This window comes from Ranitomeya variabilis, chromosome 2, assembly GCF_051348905.1.
Source record: "Ranitomeya variabilis isolate aRanVar5 chromosome 2, aRanVar5.hap1, whole genome shotgun sequence".
In the NCBI taxonomy this organism is placed as follows: domain Eukaryota; kingdom Metazoa; phylum Chordata; class Amphibia; order Anura; family Dendrobatidae; genus Ranitomeya; species Ranitomeya variabilis.
Window position 1 is genome coordinate 828,589,057 of NC_135233.1, and position 16,674 is coordinate 828,605,730.

The window sequence follows — 16,674 nt, forward strand, 5'->3', positions numbered from 1 at the left end:
GGTTGGTGATATCAACTTCCTGTTTGTGGCACATTAGTAAATGGGAGGGGAAAACTTTTCAAGATGGATGGTGACTATGGTGGCCATTTTGAAGTCAGCCATTTTGGATCCAACTTTATTTTTTTCCAATGGGAAGATGGTCATGTGACACATCAAACTTATTGAGAATTTCTCAAGAAAAACAATGCTGTGCTTGGTTTTATCATAACTTTATTCTTTCATAAGTAATTTACAAGTTTATGACCACTTATAAAATGTGTTCAAAGTGCTGCCCATTGTGCTGGATTGTCAATGCAACCCTCTTCTCCCACTCTTGACAAACTGATAGCAACACCGCATAAGAAATGCTAGCACAGGCTTCAAGTATCCGCTGTTTCAGATACTGCACATCTTGTATCTTCACAGCAAAGACAATTGCCTTCAGATGACCCCAAAGATAAAAGTCTAAGGGGGTGAGATTGGGAGACCTTAGTGGCCATTCAACTGGCCCATGATGACCAATCCACTTTCCAGGAAACTGTTCATGTAGGAATGCTCAGACCTGACATTCATAATATGGTGCACAATTTTTGTGTGATGTTTAAACTAAGAATTTGCAAAAAAGGTTAAATATTGAAAATAATATCATTTTTTACTTTTTTGAAAAATTGTATCAACCGCATGCACCATGTTGATGATTTTAAGAAGACGTGAACTAAGGCACTCCAAATTAAAGTTAAGGCTTTATTTGATCATATTATATATAATTCCATATATTATAATAGTAATATTATTATTTATTTATATAGCACCATTAATTCCATGATGCTGTACATGAGAAGGGGTTACATCAAAATACAAATATCACTTACAGTAAACAAAACTAACAATAACAGACTGATACAGAGGGAAGAGGACTCTGCCCTTGCGGGCTTACATTCTACAGGATTATGGGGAAGAAGACAGAAGGATGAGGGTTGCAGTAGCTCCGATGGTGTTGAGGTGGCCGTGTGGTCATTACAGATTGTAAGCTTCTTTGAAGAGGTGGGTTTTCAGGTTTCTTTTGAAAGATCCAAATGTGGTGGATAACTGGATGTCTTGGGGCACAGAATTCCAGAGGATGGGGGATATTCGGGAGAAGTCTTAAAGGCGATTGGGTGAGGAGCGAATAAGCATGGAGGAGAGAAGGAGGTCTTGGGAAGACCAGAGATTACGTGAGGGAAGATATTGAGAGATTAGTTTGGAAACATACGGAGGAGATAGGTTATGGATGGCTTTGCAGGTCAGTGTTAGTAGTTTAAACTGGATACGCTGAGAAATTATGAGCCAGTGAAGGGATTTGCAAAGAGGGGAAGCAGGAGTGTAGCAAGGAGAGAAATTAATCAGTCGGGAAGCAGAGTTAAGGACAGACTGGAGGGGTGCGAGAGTGTTAGAAGGTAGGCCACAGAGGAGGATGTTGCAGTAGTCGAGGCGGGAGATGATTAGGGCATGCACAAGCATTTTGGTAGAGTGAGGGTTGAGGAAAGGATGGATTCTGGAAATATTTTTGAGCTGGAGGCAACAGGAGGTGGCGAGAGCTTGGATGTGCGGTTTGAAGGACAGGGCAGAATCCAGGGTTACTCCAAGGCAGCGGATTTTGGGGACAGGGAAAGTGTGATTTCATTTATTTTGATAGATAGATCAGGTAGGGAAGATATGCGAGATGGAGGAAAGATAATTAGTTCAGATTTGTCCACATTGAGCTTGAGGAATCGAGCGGAGAAGAAGGAAGATATGGCTGATAGACACTGGGATTCTGGAGAGCAGAGAGGTGACATCTGGGCCAGAGAGGTAGATCTGAGTGTCATCAGCATATAGATGATATTGGAAGCCATAGGACCTTAAGAGTTGTCCCAGGCTGAGTGTATAGATTGAGAAGAGTAAGGGCCCAAGGACAGAACATTTAGGGACACCAACAGAGAGGGGGCGAGATGAAGAGGTTGTACGGGAGTAGGAAACTCTAAATGTGTGGTTGGTAAGGTATGAGGAGATCCAAGATAAAGCTAAGTCTTTGACACCAGAGGAAGAGAGGGTCTGTAGTAGGAGGCAGTGGTCAACTGTGTCGAAGGCAGAGGACAGGTCTAGAAGGAAGAGTATAGAGAATTGTCTGTTTACTTTGGCTGTAAGTCGTTAGTAATTTTGGTCAGGGCAGTCTCAGTGGAATGGTGGGGACAGAAGCCAGATTGTAGGTTGTCGAAAAGAGAGTTAGATGCAAAGTGAGAGGAAAGTTCAGCATTAACGTGCTGCTCAAGGAGTTTGGATGCAAATGGGAGCAAAGATATGGGGAGATAGCTGGACATAGCGCTTGGGTCAAGTGATGGCTTTTTGAGGATAGGTGTGATTGTGGCATGTTTGAAAGTAGTGGGGAAGGTACCAGAAGTTAGTGATAGGCTGAAGAGGTGGGTTAGGGATGGGATTAGTGTGGTGGTGAGGTTGGGGAGGAGGTGGGATGGGATGGGGTCAAGTGGTGAGGTGTGATTTGGAGAGAAGATGAGCAAGCTCTCCTTCAGTGATTTTGGAGAGGGAAGTTATGGGGTTTGGGCATTGGTCTGGTATACAAAGGGGTTGTGGTGGTTTGACGACAAAGATTTGCCTTGTTTGGTTGATCTTATTTTTGAAGCGCATGGCAAAGTCCTCGGCAACGATTAGGGAACTCGGAGGGGCAGTGGTGGGTGGAGGAGGGAGTTAAAAGTGTTGAACAACTGTTTGGGGTTGTAGGGTAAGGAAGATACAAGGGTTGTGAAGTAGGCCTGTTTAGCAGAGGTGAGATCTGATTTGAATGTGAGTGTTGCTTGTTTAAGTGCAGTGAAATCATCTTGCGAATGTGTTTTCTTCCAACGCCGTTCTGCAATTCTGGATACTTGCCGAAGCTTTTTAGTGATGTTATTGTGCCAGGGTTGTCTATTGGTTTGTCGCACTTTGCTTTGCATGACAGGGGTGACCATGTCAATAGCTGATGCAAGAGTGGTAGGATAGAGTCAGAGAGTGTGTGGGTGTCTAGGTGTGCGAGGTTCCTGCGTGGGTGCGCATGTTGCTGGACATGGGTGACAGGTGAGGAGGACAGGGATGAGAAAGTGAGTAGATGGTTGTCAGAGAGAGGGAGAGGGGAGGTTGTATAGTTAGATAGGGAGCAGAAATGGGTGAAGACAAGGTTTAATGTGTGTCCGTCTGTGTGGGTGACTGAGGAGGACCACTGAGTAAGTCCAAAGGATGAAGTAAGGGACGGGAGTTTGGAGGCTGCTGACTGGTGGGTGTCAATGGGGATGTTGAAATCACCCATGATGATGGTGGGAATGTCAGCAAATAGAAAGTGAAGGAGCCAGGTGGAGAATTGGTCAATAAAGGCAGTGGCCAGGCCCAGAGGTCGGTATATGACGGCCATTTGGAGTTTGTAGGGGGAGTAGATGTGGACAGTGTGGACTTCAAAAGAAGGGAGGATAATGGAGGGTAGAGATGGAATGGGTTGAAGGTACAGTTGGAAGAAATGAGAAGGGCCACTCCTCCACCATGTTTATTGCCAGGGCAAGGAGTGTGGGTGAAGTGGAGGCCACCGAAACATAGTGCAGTGGGGGAGGCTGTGTCAGAGGATGTCACCATGTTTCGGTGATGCCCAGAAAGAAAAGATTACGAGAGGTAAAGAGGTCGTGAATCACATGGAGTTTATGGCAGATGGAGCGGGCATTCCATAGTGATCCAGAGAGAGGGTGTCAGGACTCTGAACATTTTTTATTACCTTTTTGTGCATTACTGCCCTTTTCCAAGATTGCGTCTTTGGTCTCAAGTGCACTGTGTCTTCCTGCTATAAAACTCCACCCCAACCTTCAGTCTGTGCTAGAGTATTCTGCCTTGCATCCAGCTCCTGACCTCTGGTGACTCCCTGGCTATATACCTGCTCCTGTGAACCTGTGGGGTTATCCTGCTACTCTGCTCTGAGTTCCTGCTGCATACACCAGTTCCAGTAATCCTCCTTCATCTGCTGCTCGTGTTTGCTTCCATCTGCATTTGCTGGACATGTAAGCTGTTTCTGCTCTGCAAGAACCTGAGACTATTACCCAGACCTCCCTGGTTGAGCTAAGATATTATTTGAACTGCCTTATAAGCATATCTATTTTTTTTGGACTAAGCAAGGACTTATTCGTGTCAAGTATCCTCAAGAATAATTGTGCTTCATAGACTTTCTGCGTGATTGCATTTTCCTCCGAAGTTTGCTATAGACTGCTGAGCTGCATTTGATATTTGCACCAAATCTTGTGGACTTGTGTTTCTCTCTGCACCTGTTTGAATCACCGTGTGATAATATAGACTTTACCACTTATAAAACTGTGTCCTGTAGTTGTCTTGTTCCATGCAAAGTGTCTCCTAAGTTATCCCCTATAATTATTACAGAGGGTGCAGGGGGGTGGGCGTCATGGGCACGGATTTTAGGTGGGTAAGATTTCAGGTGTTTATATTGGGTTGGGAGTGGTAGGAAGGGGTAGTAATGGGAGGTATGAGCTGTGGGGGTCCAGGATTGGGAGATATGTCTCCAGCAGTGAGGATAAACAGAGAGATACAGAGTAGGTGGGAGAAGAAGAGTGGGCGGCTTGTTTTGTGTTTTATTATGAGAGATCTGAGGTTGAGGAGCAGGTCAGCAGAGGATAACTGGTGGGGAGGCAGGAGGGAAGGAGAGATTATTACTTGGCTATAGGGTGCTGGGGTTTGGGAATAGCGAAGGAGGCTGAGGAGTAATTGAGCCAAAACTGTTAGAACGTATGTCAGCATGATGAGTAAGTGTGGTGGAAAGGGAAAGAAATTTAGTACATTTATTAACAGTGGTTAGTCTTACCTTCTGTTCACTTCTGGCATATTTTTGCTGTCATATTTGCTGTTATCCTTAGACATCCTTCTAGAGACAGACCACGGTCCAGACCTGTGTCTCTGAATTTGTAACAAGCTAAGTAGTGCACATGAAATAGGCCAGGTGTAATCAGGAGGGAGGAGCAGCAGGGAGACTGGTCACTGGCATAGGAGGGGATTAATTAGAAGTCAGAAGGGAACATGCAAGGGGAAATAGATCCAAATGGAAAGATAAAGCCAACTGTGTATTGGCATCAAGGACTAAAAATAAGAAAACATGCAGGGGAAGGAAAAAAAAACAGTAGTAGCAGCCAGCAGACCTATCAGGATGAGGAAAATCAGGAAAGTTGGGTGATGGTGAAGGAAATAGGGGTGCAGCCAGCGGACATACCAGGAATAGCAGGGTGAGGATGATCAGGAAAGTTGGGTGATGGTGATGGGTTGGGGGTGCAGCCCGCGGACATACCAGGAATAGCAGGGTGAGGAAGATCAGGAAAGTTGGGTGATGGTGGTGGGATTGGGGGTGCAGCCAGCGGACATACCAGGAATAGCAGGGTGAAGAAGATCAGGAAAGTTGGGTGATGGTGATGGGATTGGGGGTGCAGCCAGTGGACATACCTGAGGATGAAGAAGACCGATTGTCAGATTAATAGCAATAACGAAGCATAGTAATAATAATAATAATAATGAAGCATCTATAGCATGGGGTTATTTTTCTGGCATATTTCTGCTGTCATATTTGCTGTTATCCTTTTAGAAACATCCTTCTAGAGACAGACCAAAAGGAATATTCCAAAATTCCTTTTAATGTGTTTGGTGGACAAATATTACAAGCTAAAAAAAAAAGTGACTTAAAAAAATGTAAATGATGAATAAGGCCCAAAGTTTTTAAGAAAACTACTGCATATTGTCAATTAAGTGGTTAGTGCTTTAACTAGGATTTGTGGCATTCCTATATGGTTCTCTTAAATAGTGTAGCATAAACTTAGTGACAGATTTCCGTTAGCGGGTGGGGAGAGTGAGACAGCAGAGATTTCAAAGGAAGGATTTGGGGGGTGTAAATGCAGAGTACCACAAGGAATGCTAACATATTGCTACTAGGTTACAGACTTTTTTTTTTAACTGAAGTTGGACTTGAAAAATTAATAACAGATCAAAAGTATTTAGCATCCACAAGATGGCAACATGATTCTGTCACTAAAGTTTACAAGTAAAATTGATATTCATTCGGTGTGCTGTATTTCATAGTTCTTTAGATAACACGAACATCAGAGAAGGACTTTCAAAGTGTTTCATACAGGAAACTAAGGTTTTTATAATTCAGTAGGTTACGTATATCTTTTACTACTCTTTTGTGAAATATAAAATGTTCATCTATTCATCGCTTTATATAAAAATTTAAAAGTATAAATGTAAAGTTAAACTAACATGAGAAAGTGTCTTGTACATTGGAAATATACATCTGAATGAAAGAACCTGAGAACAACACATAGTGGGCTGCAAGTAAAAAATGATTGGAATCTGCTAAATTTATAATACATTTAATGCACCCTGTTCTTCGTTTACACTTTTGGCCTGGGACAGCTAATAGAATCTCATGGTCTTCAGTATCATCTCTATGCTGACGACACACAGATCTACATCTCTGGACCAGATATCACCACCCTACTAACGGGAATCCCTCAATGTCTATCCGCTATTTCATCCTTCTTCTCCGCTAGTTTTCTAAAACTTAACATGGACTAAACAGAATTCATCGTCTTTACCCATTTCACGCGACCCCACCAACAAACCTATCCATTACAGTAAACGGCTGCCCACTCTCACCAGTCCCACAAGCTCGATGTCTCGGGATAATCCTTGACACTGATTTCTCCTTCAAACCACATTTCCAAGCCCTTTCTAGTTCCTGCCACTTTCAACTCAAAAATGTTTCACAGATCTGTACATTCCTAAACCAAGAGTCTGCAAAAACCCTATTCCATGCCCTCATCATCTCCCGCCTCAACTACTGTAACCTACTGCTCTGTGGCCTCCCCTCTAATACTCTCGCTCCCCTCCAATCTATTCTAAACTCTGTTGACTGACTAATCCAACTGTCCCCCTGCTATTCCCCGGCCTCTCCCCTCTGTCAATCCCTTCACTGGCTCCCCATTACCCAGAGACTCCAGTACTAAAACCTAACCATGACATACAAAGCCATCCACAACCTGTCTCCTCCATACATCTGTGACCTCGTCTACTGGTACTTTCCTGCACGCAACCTCCGATCCTCACAAGATCTCCTTCTCTACTCCCCTCTTATCTCCTCTTCCCACAATAGCACACAAGATTTCTCTCGCGCATCACCCCTACCCTGGAACTCTCTACCACAACATATCAGACTCTCACCTACCATTGAAACCTTCAAAAAGAACCTGAAGATCCACCTCTTCTGACAAGCCTACAACCTGCAGTAACCACTGATCGAACAAACCACTGCACGACCAGCTCTATCCTCACCTACTGAATCCTCACCCATCCCTTGTAGATTGTGAGCCCTCGCAGCAGGGTCCTCTCTCCTCCTGTACCAGTTGTGACTTGTATTGTTCAAGATTATTGCACTCGTTTTTATTATGTATACCCCTCCTCACATGTAAAGCGCCATGGAATAAATGGCGCTATAATAATAAATAATAATAATAATAATGCACCTGCTATTTAAAATTATTGCAAAACTTGTAATCAGTTATTAGGTAGGGAAGTAATGAAAGTATCTAAACTACCACAAGATGATAGAGAATGTTACCCACTTTTAACATTGTAGAAAAATCTGTGACAAAGTAGATTGTAGTTACTTGTGACAAAACACTCCGGGATCGCCTTTGCTGGGGTCAAAGGTCACGTGGTTTGTGCATTAAACTCTGAGGCGACAGCAGGTTTCCAAGTAGGCTGACCTCAGGTCAGGTTTATTAAAGTGAAAGCAAATACAGAAAACAAAACATAAAAATAAATCCTTGCCTGTCCGGCGCTAACTATACAATTACGTTCCTATCTAACAACTGGGGGGGCTTCTCCCACCCAGCTAACATTACACAGATCACGAGCACAGCTCTCACTCACGTTTGTCTCACACAGACAGACATTCTGTGTGCCCCAGGCTGACACCTGAAACCTCCAGCTGGTCAGCCTTTATTCCTGCAGTTATTAACCCCTCGGTATCCTGAAGATACTGAGCGGCCTAATTCACATAGGACAAAAACCTGGGCGAGATATACCTGCCCCCGACTACCAGGCCGACATGACTCTTACATATCCTCCCCCCCTGCTCAGACCACTCCGGTCGAGCAAAGACACTCCTGAAACAGTGCACTCGGGACAGGGCATCAGCATTCCCCATCTGTACCCCGGGGCGGTGCTCCACCGTGAACGAGTAAGCCTGCAGGGCAAGGAACCACCGGGTTACCCGACTATTATGGTCCTTGTGGAGGTGCATCCATTTGAGAGGGGCATGGTCCGTGACCAGCCTAAACTTCCTACCTGCCAGGTAATATTTGAGGGAGTCGAGAGCCCATTTGATGGCTAGGCACTCTTTTTCAACCACGGCATACCTCTTCTCATGCACATTCAGTTTCCGACTGAGGTAGAGGACCGGGTGTTCGACTCCGTCCCTGACCTGGGAAAGTACAGCTCCAATACCAGTATCAGAAGCATCCGTTTGCACCACAAACTCGCTGCTGAAATCAGGAGTCACTAGTACGGGCTGAGAGCACAAAGCCCGTTTCAGGCTGTGGAAGGCCTCTTCAGCCGCTGAAGTCCATTTTACCATGACGGAATCCCTCCCTTTGGTAAGATCCGTCAAGGGGGTGGCCATGGCCGCAAAGTTGGGTATGAACCGGCGATAATAGCCGGCAATGCCCAGGAAAGCTTGAACTTGTTTCTTGTTCACTGGTTGCGGCCAGCCCTGAATTGCCTGTATTTTGTCGATCTGGGGTTTAACCACTCCTCTGCCAATCACATAGCCCAAGTATCGGGCTTCTTCAAGGCCGATGTGACATTTCTTGGGATTTGCCGTTAAGCCTGCATCTCTCAGGTCATCAATCACCGCCTGTACCTTCCGGAGGTGAGCTTCCCAGTCCACGCTGTAAATTATGATGTCGTCTAGGTAGGCAGAGGCGTACTGCCTGTGGGGCCTCAAGACTCGATCCATCAATCTCTGGAACGTTGCTGGGGCTCCGTGAAGTCCAAACGGCATGTAGATATACTGGAACAGCCCTTCTGGTATAGCAAATGCCGTCTTCTCTCTGGCCGCCTCGGCCAGAGGGATTTGCCAGTACCCCTTTGTTAGATCCAGGGTCGTAATATATCGGGCTTTACCCAGCCGGTCGATCAACTCATCGACCCGGGGCATAGGGTAGGCATCAAATTTAGAAACTGCATTCAGTTTCCTAAAGTCATTGCAAAATCGTATAGAGCCATCCGGCTTAGGTATCGACACGATTGGACTGGACCAGGCGCTGTGCGACTCTTCAATGACTCCTAAGTCCAACATTGCCTTCACCTCCCGGGAGACGGCTTCACGGCGTGCTTCCGGAATCCGGTATGGCTTCACATGAACTGTGACACCAGGCTCGGTGACAATCTCATGTTTCACTAGCCTAGTCTGGCCAGGTTTTTCTGAGAAAAACTGTTGGTTCTGTAACAAAAACTGCTTAACCTCAGATTTTTGTCGTTCAGAGAGAGTTTCGGCAATCTGCACCTCCGGTATGGTAGGTGAGCAAACCGGACGGGGCAGATCCGCTGTTAGGGCAGTGCGGTCTTTCCAGGGTTTTATCAGATTCACATGATAAATCTGTTCTGGTTTTCTCTTACCAGGGTGGTGCACTTTATAGTTCACTTCTCCAACTCGTTCCATGACCTCAAAGGGGCCCTGCCATTTTGCCAGAAATTTACTATCCACCGTAGGGATTAGGATCAACACCCTATCCCCGGGTGCAAACGTACGGACCTTGGCGCCTCTATCATAACTTTGCCTTTGGGCTCCCTGGGCCTGTAACATATGTTCCCTAACAAGGGGCATGACAGCAGCAATCCGGTCCTGCATTTGCGTTACATGGTCTATCACCGTTTTAAAGGGAGTGACTTGACCTTCCCAGGTTTCTTTTGTGACGTCCAACAGTCCACGGGGACGACGGGCATATAATAGCTCGAAAGGCGAGAATCCTGTGGAAGACTGGGGAACTTCCCTAATGGCAAACAGCAAATAGGGTAACAAGTAATCCCAGTTCTTCCCATCTTTGTCGATCGCCTTCCGGAGCATCTGTTTTAAGGTTTTATTGAACCGCTCAACCAGGCAATCTGTTTGAGGGTGATAGACAGACGTACGCAACTGGTCTATTTGTAAGAGCCTGCAGAGCTCCTTCATCACCCTTGACATAAAGGGAGTCCCCTGGTCGGTGAGTATCTGTTTTGGAATTCCCACCCGACTAAACACTTGTACCAACTCTTTGGCGATCGTTTTGGTAGCAGTGTTACGCAAAGGGATGGCTTCTGGGTAACGAGTGGCATAGTCCATGATGACGAGGATATGTTGGTGCCCACGTGCGGACCGGGGAAGCGGCCCAACCAGATCCATCCCAACTCTCTCAAAAGGGACTCCAATGATAGGGAGGGGTACCAAAGGGCTACAGAACCAAGGTTTAGGTGCCGAGACTTGGCACTCTGGACAGGACTCACAATAGCTACGCACATCATTGTGTATTCCAGGCCACACAAAACAATGCAATATCCTCTCTTTGGTTTTTTGTACCCCCAGATGTCCCCCCAATATATGTCCGTGGGCCAGGTCCAGTACCTTCCGCCGATAAGGTTTGGGTACCACTAACTGTTGCACAGTGTCTTCCCCTTTTTTTTCTACCTGGTAGAGTAAATCATTTTCAAGAACCATGTACGGGTACGCTAGCCTAGTGTCAGGTTCTACGGGCACCCCATCTATCATTTTTACATTTTTCCTAGCCTGAGTCAGGGTAGGATCTTTCATTTGTTCGCTGTGGAAGTCATCCAACTCGACTCCCAAATCTGGCAGGCCGGGTACTGGATGGCTATCTGCCTCCGCCTCTCGCTGAATTTCCTCAGTTTCCTCAGTTTCCCCCGCCATAACTGAGAAGGGGAACTGAAGGTTAGATTCAATAACCTCCCCAGCAAAATCTTCCTGTGGGGTCTCATCTAGGAACTCAGGACCTCGAGATGGCATGGGGGAAGGTTCACAGCTACCGAGAAGGAGCAACTGACTCTCCCACAACTGCCAGAAATGGGGAAAATCCCGGCCCAGAATTACATCATGTAACAATGCGGGAACGAGTCCCACTTTGTGTTGCACAGACCCATAGGGAGTGGAAATCAGTATGACCGCTGTTAGGTACGAGCAGGTGTCACCATGCACACACGTTACAGAGAATTTGTCAGATGAACCAGACGGAAGTGCCACCAGACTAGCTTTCACCAGAGTCACCACACTTCCAGAGTCTAGTAACGCCACAACACTTTTCCCATCAACAGATAGTTCACACAGGTGTTTTGCTACATCATTTTGGCCCGCATTCACATTCACCAGCTGTGTAACCAAAGACATGCGTTTCTTAGAGTCTATAACATCGCACTGCATGGGTTCAGTTGTAACAGGACAGTTCGCAGAAACATGGCCCTTCTCACGGCAACGAAAACACCTAACAGGCCCCCTACTGAGACCACCGTCCCATACTCTCGGTCTCGGAGCGCGAGCAGTCCCGGGTTCCTCCCCCACAGTTTTTGGCGATTTTCCTTCACCCGTAATTGCTGGAACAGTCTTACCGGTTCCACGAGGAGGAGGCACAGACCGGGTGCTGGCGGTGTCGTCGGGAAGTCCTTCTGCCACGGAATAACGCTCGACCAACTCCACAAGTTGATCCGCTGTCGTGGGATTTCCTTGGCTTACCCACTTTTTCAGCGCTGGTGGTAGTACCCTCAGGTACTTGTCCAAGACAATCCGCTGGATTATTTCGGGCGTTGTCAGTTCCTCGGGTTGCAGCCATTTCTTTGTCAAGTAGATCAGGTCGAACATCTGAGACCGCGCCGGTTTATCTTGCTGGTATGTCCACTGGTGTACCCTCTGTGCACGGACAGCCGTCGTCACACCGAGCCGGGCCAGGATCTCAGCTCTCAGCTTCTCAAAGTCCTGCGCGACTTCCGGGTCCAAGTCATGGTAAGCTTTTTGGGCCTCGCCGGAAAGAAACGGAGCAATTAGATCGGCCCATTGTTCCTTCGGCCACTTCTCTCTCAACGCTGTCCGCTCAAACGTTGTCAGGTACGCCTCGACGTCATCTTCTGCGGTCAGCTTTTGCCAGTATCGACTCACATGGATCCTCCTGGACTCTGCTTCCGGGTTAGCCTCAGGCATGCTCAGCAAGCGTTGCGCCACCTGTTGGAGAAGCTGGCGGTCTGCAGCCGTCATGTCCAGTAACTCCTTCAGCTGTGCGGCCATCAAGCGATTAGCTTCCTGCTGTGCGGCAGTGGCCTGCTGCTGTATGGCAGTGGACTGCACTAGTGCTTTCACCACGTCTTCCATACTGTCGCCTGTGCCACGGAGTGCCCGCGTTCTCCACCACAATGTGACAAAACACTCCGGGATCGCCTTTGCTGGGGTCAAAGGTCACGTGGTTTGTGCATTAAACTCTGAGGCGACAGCAGGTTTCCAAGTAGGCTGACCTCAGGTCAGGTTTATTAAAGTGAAAGCAAATACAGAAAACAAAACATAAAAATAAATCCTTGCCTGTCCGGCGCTAACTATACAATTATGTTCCTATCTAACAACTGGGGGGGCTTCTCCCACCCAGCTAACATTACACAGATCACGAGCACAGCTCTCACTCACGTTTGTCTCACACAGACAGACATTCTGTGTGCCCCAGGCTGACACCTGAAACCTCCAGCTGGTCAGCCTTTATTCCTGCAGTTATTAACCCCTCGGTATCCTGAAGATACTGAGCGGCCTAATTCACATAGGACAAAAACCTGGGCGAGATATACCTGCCCCCGACTACCAGGCCGACATGACTCTTACATACTATATAACAAAATCTTCAACTTTTTTATTTTTAACTACTTGCACACTTCCAAACATCTTCAAGGTGTCCAATACTTGAACAACATCTTCTGAATCCCTGTGATTCTCCCAAGTAAAATACTTATACTTACCTCCGATGCTGGCACCTTTCCAGCTGTGTAAGCAATGGCTCTCCCGACATTATGTCACGCGCTGATTTCCTTTGGACAAATGAAGACATCCAGAAGAAGTGAGTGCTGCTGCTCTCTCACATCCTCAGGATTTCAATTATATCTATAGGAGGGGAGAGTGAAGCCACAGCTGATTAGTAGCAGGAATCGTATGACATAGCAATGTCATGTGAGCCTCGTGAAAGCCAGTGCCAACACTGGCGACAGAGGTGAGAATAGATGTCATTTTATTGGTGTGAAACATAGGGAATTAGAAGGAATTTTCTGACTAGTGGACAATCCCTTTAAATTATCAGATCATCTCACATATGAGCCTGTTTTACAATGTCTTTGTAGAGTAAACACTAGAGATGAGCCACCTCCCTAGTGTTGGGGTTCGGTTCGGTTCGTCGAACAGGAACGTGTTCGATGAACACCGTTGAACCCCACTGAAACCAATGGCAGGCAAACACAGACACATACAAACACATGGAAAACACATAGAAAGCACCTTAAAAGGTGTCCAAAAGCTGACAAACTTCTCAGAAGACACAACAAACACATGGAAAAGTCACAACTACATATATTCATGCGAAAAGAAAAGAGGTATAGGAGTAAAAGGAGAAGGAGACACAGGTATAGGCATGCCATGCCCTTCTAAAATCAAGAAAGGCTGGAGTAAAAATCGAAACTCACTCTACCAACACCCAGACGTCTTGACAAAAAATATAAAATAAATATCTTTAGGTAGAATGGCGGCGGGTCCATTCAGAGCACTTTCCTTAGAAGACGTAGTGGTACCCCCATTGGGAGTTGTGCCAAAAAATGAACCCAATACATTCAGACTAATCCACCATTTGTCATATCCAAGGGGCAAGTCAGTAAATGACAACATCGACGCGGAACCAAGTACAGTACTATGTACTGTACCTCCTTTGACGAGGCAATCAGGCAGGTCAAGAAGTTGGTAAGTGGCACCCTAATGGCCAAAACAGACATTGAGGGGGCGTTCCGGTTACTACCTGTGCCTCCGAATAGTGTCCTCCCATTGGGCTGCTTCTGTGAAGGAGCATACTACATAGATCGCTGTTTGCCCATGGGGTGCTCCATATCCTGCTCACTATTTGAGGCGTTTAGTTGCTTCCTCGAATGTGTCGTCATGGACGTTTGTAAGGCGGCACATATTATCCATTACCTCGATGACTTCTTATGCCTGGGCCCAAAAGATTCGCCACAGTGTGAAAACACGCGGTAGTCCACCTGTGAGAAGGAGAGAGCTGGAGGGAGAGTGGACACCCCAGAGCCGAGGAGTTAGATTGAAAAAGAAAGAAGGCGGTATAGCTTGCTTCATGGGTGGGGTACTCTGTTGAGTAGTATCAAATTCTACTAGGCCCAAAAGGATTTCCTGGGCCAGATGCAGTTAAAAATAGCACTTAGGTAAACAGGTGGTGTAGCTTGCTTCATGGGTGGGGTACTGTGCTGAGTAGCACAAAATGCTATTAAGTACAAAATGATTTCCTGGGCTAGATGCCGTTAAAAATTAGTAATTAGATCAACAGGCGGTGTAGCTTGCTTCATGGGTGGGGTACGCTGCTAAGTAGCACTAAATTCTACTAGGCTCAAAAGGATTTCCCGGGTTAGATGCCGTTACAAAATAGTAGTTAGGTAAACAGGCGGTGTAGCTTGCTTCCTGGGTGGGGTAGACTACTGAGTAACACTATATTCTACTAGGCCCAAAAGGATTTCCTGGGCTAGATGCCATTAAAAAATAGTACTTAGGTAAACAGGTGGTGTAGCTTGCTTCATGGGTGGGGTACGCTGTTGAGTAGCACCAAATTCTACTAGGCACAAAAGGATTTCCTGGGCCAGATGCCTTTAAAAAATAGTACTTAGGTAAACAGGCGGTGTAGCTTGCTTCATGGGTGGGGTACGCTGCTGAGTAGCACCAAATTCTACTAGGTACAAAAAGGATTTTCTGGGCTAGATGCCGCTACAAAATAGTAGTTAGGTAAACAGGCGGTGTAGCTTGCTTCATGGGTGAAGTACGCTGCTGAGTAGCACCAAATTCTACTAGGCCCAAAAGGATTTCCTGGGCCAGATGCCATTAAAAATAGCACTTAGGTAAACAGGTGGTGTAGCTTACTTCATGGGTGGGGTACTGTGCTGAGTAGCACAAAATGCTATTAAGTAAAAAACAATTTCCTGGGCTAGATGCCGTTAAAAATTAGTAATTAGATCAACAGGCGGTGTAGCTTGCTTCATGGGTGGGGTACGCTGCTAAGTAGCCCCAAATTCTACTAGGCCCAAAAGGATTTCCCGGGCTAGATGCCGTTACAAAATAGTAGTTAGGTAAACAGGCAGTGTAGCTTGCTTCATGAGTGGGGTACGCTGCTGAGTAGCACTAAATTCTACCAGGCCCCAAAGGATTTGCCGGGCTAGATGCCGTTACAAAATAGTAGTTAGGTAAACAGGCGGTGTAGCTTGCTTCCTTGGTGGGGTACGCTGCTGAGTAGCACCAAATTCTACTAGGCCCAAAAGGATTTCCTGGGCCAGATGCCGTCAAAAATAGTGCTTAGGTAAACAGGCGGTGTAGCTTGCTTCATGGGTGGGGTACGCTACTGAGTGGCACCAAATTCTACTAGGCCCAAAAGGATTTCCTGGGCCAGATGCCGTTAAAAACAGCACTTAGGTAAACAGGCGGTGTAGCTTGCTTCATGGGTAGGGTACTGTGCTGAGTAGCACAAAATGCTATTAGGTACAAAACGATTTCCTGGGCTAGATGCAGTTAAAAATTAGTAATTAGATCAACAGGCGGTGTAGCTTGCTTCATGAGTGGGGTACGCTGCTGAGTTGCACTAAATTCTACTAGGCCCAAAAGGATTTCCTGGGCTAGATGTCATTACAAAATAGTACTTAGGTAAACAGGCAGAGTAGCTTGCTTCATGGGTGGGGTACGCTGCTAAGTAACACTAAATTCTACTGGGCCCCAAAGGATTTTCTGGGCTAGATGCCGTTAAAAAATAGTACTTTACTTAGGTAAACAAGCAGTGTTGCTTGCTTCATAGGTGGGGTACGCTGCTGAGTAGCACCAAAATCTACTAGGTCCAAAAGGATTTCCTGGGCTAGATGCCATTACAAAATAGTAGTTAGGTAAACAGGCGGTGTAGCTTGCTTCATGGGTGGGGTACGCTGCTGAGTAGCACCAAATTCTACTACGCCCAAAAGGATTTCCTGGGCTAGATGCTGTTACAAAATAATAGTTAGGTAAACAGGCGGTGTAGCTTGCTTCATGGGTGGGGTACGCTGCTGAGTAGCACCAAATTCTACTACGCCCAAAAGGATTTCCTGGGCCAGATGCCATTAAAAATAGTACTTAGATAAACAGGTGGTGTAGCTTGCTTCATGGGTGGCGTACGCTGCTGAGTAGCACCAAATTCTATTAGGCCCAAAAGAATTTCCTGGGCTAGATGCCATTACAAAATAGTAGTTAGGTAAACAGGCGGTGTAGCTTGCTTCATGGGTGGGGTACGCTGCTGAGTAGCACTAAATTCTACTGGGCCCAAAAGGATTTTCCGGGCTAGATGCCATATC